At 35.3% G+C, this 7,032-nt stretch overlaps 1 pseudogene; it reads right to left on the reverse strand.

Annotated features, from left to right (window-relative positions):
* Positions 1-4,982: 4,982 nt before the first annotated feature.
* Positions 4,983-6,268, reverse strand: LOC143619860 (F-box protein At1g30790-like; annotated as a pseudogene).
* Positions 6,269-7,032: the final 764 nt, after the last annotated feature.

Below are 7,032 nucleotides of genomic sequence, written 5' to 3' on the forward strand. Positions count from 1 at the left end.
GATCGGAGCAAAACGAAAGACAATTAATACAAAGTAGGGATTCCTTTTATGAAATGGGAAGTTTAACTTTTGAGAATGTTTAAATGGCAGTGTGTTTGAAAGGGGGATTGTGGGGGTTTATATAGGAATCAGAATGCAATCAGGCCGTTTAAACTTTGAGCCAATTTTTTATGTTTCAACCATAGTGGCCCTCAAAACATTTCATTTTTTTATATTTGTAATCCCATAATTTCTAGTTTTCTGATTTTAGTTTATGTATAAATCATTTTAATCAATCAAGGATATAGAAATGTAGTTATATGTAATCAAGCTCTAGGGGCTAAAAGCTAAACATTTCATTAAATTAACGAGTCGATTAAATATTTTAACTTTAAATAGCTGCATGAATCATGATGAAAAGTCATAACATGTAACTAAAACTTACAACATTTCAAACATAACAGTTATAAAAAATAACTTTTCTTGGTAACATCTCTAGTGATAAATTTGAATAGAATTCATCACTAACCAAATCTCGAATAGAGAATCTATTTGAGAGTTATCTATCGGCAGAGTTGGTAGTTTAATCAGAAAGTGAAAAACGACAAGCCGCGTCACTGTCACGTAACCATAGGGGCACTCGATCACTAACGTTTCACTAAAACACTCGTAATGGTTAACTGAAAACACAGCTATTATCTAATCCGTCTTTCATATATGTGTATTTTGATTGATTGAAATAGATTTTGGCCCTAACTCTTGAGCCCCTTAGTTCGCTACCCGGTTGACACCCAAATGGCATTTTCTTTCTTCGGGGCCCTCTTTTTCTTGTGTGAAATGGTTTAACAACAATATAGTGATGATGTGACCCCGTACTCCACTACACTCGGTCTAAAGGCCTACAAGAAACTGTGTACAATACTTACCTAGGCGTACTTAATTCTTATTATGATTGCCACGTAGGATTTGCTTGGTACTATTTGATTTCAATGAAAAATTATAATTATTTTCTTTCAACAAATATTTTCCTGAAGTCACAATAATATTATAACTTCCAGCTTAATTTTACCAACACACCCTCATGCTCTAACTGCAAATCATGGGGTCACGTGGAATGACGAACGTGAACCTTGTGGGTCCCACTTGGAGCGGAATCCATTCAATATACCTGGGATAAGCGGTTTGGTCGGTCGTCACACCAACCGAAAGACAACATAGGATGAACAACCGAGACGCATGTGGTTTCGGAAAACGGCAACGTGTAGTATCTTGGGTAATGGATCAGGTACGATGGTGGGACCCGGAATGAAGTACTGGCCAATGGGTTGGTGGTCGGTTTGACTAATAAAATATAGTTCATGTCGTGAAGGTCGGTACAGTGTACATGTTCGGGTATTTTTTTTTCATGAAAAACGTCCATGAACTCACGTGACGTAATTTTCGACACCCCCCACGCTTGGTTTTGATGCTTTTCTTTTTTCTTTTTAAATGTTTCTTATGTCAAAATATATTATTTTTATTTAAAAAACAAAAAGGACTTTGAGAGTGCAATTCAGTGATGTAGTTTATTGGTTGAGTGGAAAGAAGTGAAATACGAGTGGAGTGTGATGTGGCACATAACGAAAGTTAGCATGAAATCACTCGATGATTTGATTTGGCCTGGTTGGCGTTAGCCAATACGACGAAGATGACCGTCACCTTTATACTTTGACGGTCGTTAGCTTACTTTTTTATGAGGAAGGCAATTTAATTTTGTCTTGACGGTCATCAATAGTTTAGTTTTTCATAAGAGTAAATGGTTTCATTAACTGCAAATGCAGTCGCTTCAACGGTAGTTTTATACGCTCATTTTATCATCAGTCTTGACTTTTGAGACTATTCGGTAAAAATGTTTAGATTCTTTAACTATTGAATTAGTATAGAGAGCTCTTCGATTTCAGTTTGGGCACAGTTGGAAAGATCTTTTAACATTTTCATTTTTAGAATATTACAAACATTAAATGCAACTTAGTTATCAAATAAATAATTGTCACGATATAATGATTAATTATGGGTGTTTTGGAATGTTCTTGATCATCGATGAAGTGGTGTTTGGAAGGTATGAAGTAACGCATTTTCTTTTCGATCAATAAGTTCACCAATTGATTGTTTGGATGGTATTAAGTGAAAACGGCATTCATTACTGGTGGTTCCAAAACCCGCTTCATCACTAGTAAGATTATGGGGTTTTACGTGGTTCTCTATTAAAAAAAAATCTTCGTTTACTAATTTGTTGTTTTTTATCATCCTTTAATCCTTAAGTTCATTCAATGTGTTTTTTGAGAGATAATATGTAAAGCTTGTGTTCAAATTCTTTGCGCTCTATGGCTGCTTAAATGGATAGTATTGTACACAACTACACATAATACCATGTAGTCAGGGCCAGCCCAATAGTTATGTTGGGCAAAGCAAGGACTTTAGTCTCCAAAAATATAAAGGCCCCTAATTAAAAAAAAAAACATAATAAATATATTAGGGTTTTGGTTGTCGATGTCTACTGAAGTATGGAACTGCTTACTGCCTGGAAGATTGGAACAATAGAATTGAAGCCATTATTTTGGGACTTTCCATGCACGCACACGTTTTCACGAAATTTATTGAATGGAAAGTAGAATCAATGAAATCATCATTTAATCGCTAACGGCTCTAGAATATGAAGCATCAACTTCTTTGATTCCGTTATCTTCATCTTTATATACGGTGTAAGCCTCATATTCTTTGTTTATATTGGCATTCTCAGATTCTATGATTTTTAATTTGCTGTTGAATTGGCAATTGTGATTTTTTATTTCGATTTGCAGGTTGGCTCATGTGTTTGTTGAGTGAGTCTGTGGACAACCGTATATTTCAAATACAATATTTGACTTTTTGAGATTTGATGGTCTAAAAGAGATTTGAGATTTGATTATTTCAATGTGCTGATTGGATTGAATTTGCCATTTGAGTTTGGTATATCATCATCACTTTATTTCAATTTATAATATGCAAATTTGTTATTGGGTACTTGTTTCATTTATTTGCTTTAGAATCTGTCAATTTGTCAATTTTGAATCTCCTTATTGTATCTGCAAATTTGTTATTATATATTGCTAATTTAATATTAAGGTTATATCACTTACTAGCTTTTAGTCTTTTTACACTACATTGTTATTTGCTACTTCTTTCAAAATCACATCGGCACCAAACTTACAAATCTTGTTATGCAAAAAAGCAAAAAAAGACTTATAAAGGAGGCTTTAATTGAATCATAAAAAGGAGATATTTTTTAAATTTTCATAACCACAAAAACTACAAAAAAAATTAAAATAAAAATTTAACTCTGTTAACTATAAACGTTTTAGATATTGTCGGTCAAATGAGTGTTTATATTAAAAGAGTTTGTAAAAAAGCCCCCAATTTAATAGTTAGCTTAAGGCCTCTAAAAACCTTGGGTCACCACTGATCGTGTAGTGACATGTTTAGAGACAGTGAAGATGTAAATGATCTCCCAGCATGAGCTTGACGGGCATTTAGTGTCTATAGACGTTCGTCAAAAGAAACACAAACCAGCGTTTGCAATGTATCAAACGGTCGTTTTTTCAGGATTGATTAAAGTTTAACTTCAATATAAAAAATTACACGGGGCTGCCCATTATATATAAGTATGATGGGCGTCTAGTGTGTCTAGAGACAATCCTACGCTAGACATTTAGACGGTCGTCGAAGGAAAACACATACGACCATATGTGTGGTATCCGACGGTTGTTTTGACCCCCTGGTGGCATCGTCTCTTGGGATCAACCCAAGACCGTCATCTTTGTATCAATATGACGTCAACCCTTGTCTCTTTGGACGACTGTTTGTGTATGTTTGGACGATCATTTATTGGTGGCGTAGGATCAAATTGCAGATGGTGTGTGGATAGTTGGTCCTAATAAAACTTAGCAAGCTAGCAAACTAATCTTTATAAAAATGAAGGCCCATATGAAAGTTTAAAAGAAAAGATGTACGCCACCATTGGGCCCATGAAAGTTTAGAACTTGAGTGGTTGAGTGCTTTACCCACGTACCTTGTTTGACCGGCCCTGATGCAAGTTAAGCTTACAAAGTTACAAGGTAACCAACAGAAATTTCATTTTTATTTTAGCTCAAGTCAAGATTTTGGTTAAAGATCAAAAACCTAACCAACTGACTATGCAAAACCGATAACCAAACTGTTCGGTTTTCTAAAGCATATGACTAGAGTGTTCGATTTGAGTCTAAGCTGGCTCATGCACACCTCTATATTGTGTTTTATTATTGTGGGTACCATGTGTATTTCCAAAACATTGTTTCGAGGTTGCTTTAAGAAAGAATCTTTAAACGACATCCACTAATATAATTGATAAAATAGTCTGGACTTTTTATTATTACCGATTAACAAGATTTGTCATTTGTCGTACCAGATTTCAACCTGGCATAGTAGATTTGATCATTTTGGCGTGGTAGACTGAACATGACACAACAGATTCCATTTTGCAACCGAATTTTCATCTACCACGCCATATTTTCATCAAGAGGTGTTTCTTAACTAAAAAGGAAATTCAAATGATGTTTGAATAAATAAAAAGTCAAAAGCCATCTTTTGACAAAGTCAATATATAGTAGTCAAAATGGCTGCAATCCATCTTTTTATACATGTTAAATGTCTGCAATCCATGTTTTGTTCTTTCCTTCGAAGAATATCGCATTAACATTATACCCTTATATTTGTCAACACTAATCATTTCATAGACTGATTGAAACCATGTGGGTGAGCATCACTGCAACTCACAATTTTGTTAGCAGGACACAATTTATCATCAACATGAAAACACAATATAAACCCAAAAAGGTACTTAATGATACACGTGCCAACATTTAGTGCTTACACTAGTACCCTATAATGATCCCTTTACCGTCGCACCATCAACGTCATGTAGCATCAGAAACTCACACAACATACATTTAATTTATCTCTAAAGGGAAGATGCTTTCAACATAACTCCTAACATGATCGAACCGAATGCTATTAGACTGCAAAAACTGATGATGGAGCGTGTATTTTACAGGTTCCATACTTTTAGTCTCCATGTCATAGGCAGGCACAATGATCACCACACTAGGCAACCGCCTTTTAACAATGACCTTCTTTTGTAAAACTGGATTTAACGGGAATGGGCCGTCTAACATCAACCAAAATTCAGAGAAATGAACGGTTTCCTTAACCCAAACGCGATTCTCATAGTCTTGTAACATCCAAATATCCATTTCTTCGTATTCCTCAACGCGGTCACGACCTACAACTCCTAAAAAGCCGTTAATTTTCATAAGAACCGGCTGGTTAGATTTCACTGTGTTCATTCCTTTCTTATAGTATTTTTTTTTCAGTTTCAATAGGAGCTGCGTCCCGAGGAATCCTAATAATCGAAAACTTCTCCGTCCTCAAGTCAAACGCTAATATTCGTTTTGACGTTGAAGCATTACATGAATCACACTATTGACACAAACACTATGTTTGGTCCCATAGTACCAATGATCCCCACTAACATCAAAAGGAAGATCAACATCAATTGTCCTCCATGTGTAGTTTAACGTAGAGAATATCATAATCTCAATTCTAGTCGGTTTAAACGGTGTTACACATCGAATGTCAAGCATTCTAACGGTCAAAATCTTATGTTCGTTTCTAGACTCATCAAAACCAAAAAAGTAACATATATGCACCTTTCCGTAAGCCTGGACCGGCTCAGAAGCCGGTCCAGGGAGTTTAAAGATCTTACGAGTGCTCGGGTTAATAACATAAGCAAAGTTGTGCATGATGAATCCATTACCAGAAGTAAACAAGACTAAGCCATTAAGATGTTCAGCTTCTGTGGTTTCTTTTCTAGAAACAGTTGGAGCATTGTCCAGTGTCATGATATGAGTTACCAGACCACACTGCCACAAGGAGCCGTGAGAAAGTGTCGTTTGCGAGTGGCGTGATCATACGCCGAGATGAAACGAGCGGTGGTAGCGTGGGGCAAGATGGAGTTTGGCGAATGATGGATCGGAGATGAGAGAAAGCCATGGTTTACAAACAGTTTTGTATTGAAGTAGGGTTTTAACAGGGAGTCTTGAGAGGATACCTGAGATGATTTCTTCAAGGAATTCGTTTGGGAATGGAGTTTGGTCTTTGGGGAAGAACAAAGATAAAAAAAATTCCATGTCTTTATGGATGGCCAAACAACACAAAAACGTTTCCATCATGTTGTAGGGGAGAATGAACAAGTGAACAAGTCAAATTTCAAGGATGGTCTTATTATTGGGGTAAGAGAATTATGTAAAAGAGGAAAGGAGATGATGTTTAGGGATTTTTGGAATTAATTATGCTTGTAATTATGTAATTATCTTGTTAAAAATAGATCTTTAGGAAATAAATATGAAAACAATGGGTTAAACTAGTCAACCCTCGAGCCAGTTCATATTTGACTTGAACCTAGCTAATATAGAGAAGGAGTTTGCGGCTTCGTCCTAATTAAAGCTGACCAGAACTCATTTAGAGTAAACTTAATTTTGCAAATTATCTTAGGTTCGTGTCGTAGTGTAATGTAAAAAACTTGCTTATTTAAAAGCTTGACTAAAGTATGTTTCGGTTAATTTAATTAACTTGTTAACGTGTGTAAATGTTTTACCTGAGTTGAGCTAAAGGGTAGATCTCCGATAAATCGTGTAAGCGTCCAAGCATATGTTCGAACTCTCATATCCTTTCTTTGTGTAATAATATAATTTGGTAATGATTTCTTAAGACTTTTACACTATACAAGGAACAATTGATTACAAAATAATACAGTAGTAATGATCAAATACTTTACTAATATATATGTTATTGGCCCGTGCACGACGCGGGCGGAAATATAGAAATAGTCAAAGGAAACACGTATATAATTTTAAACGATAAGTTATTGTTTACTATATCTTTTGAGACAACAACATGATTTTTAATTGCAATTCATATTCATACGCAAACAAAGTATTA

Source organism: Bidens hawaiensis, unplaced genomic scaffold (assembly GCF_021521415.1).
Source record: "Bidens hawaiensis isolate Kalapana, Puna unplaced genomic scaffold, B.hawaiensis_p1.1 tig00002525_1, whole genome shotgun sequence".
Taxonomy (NCBI): domain Eukaryota; kingdom Viridiplantae; phylum Streptophyta; class Magnoliopsida; order Asterales; family Asteraceae; genus Bidens; species Bidens hawaiensis.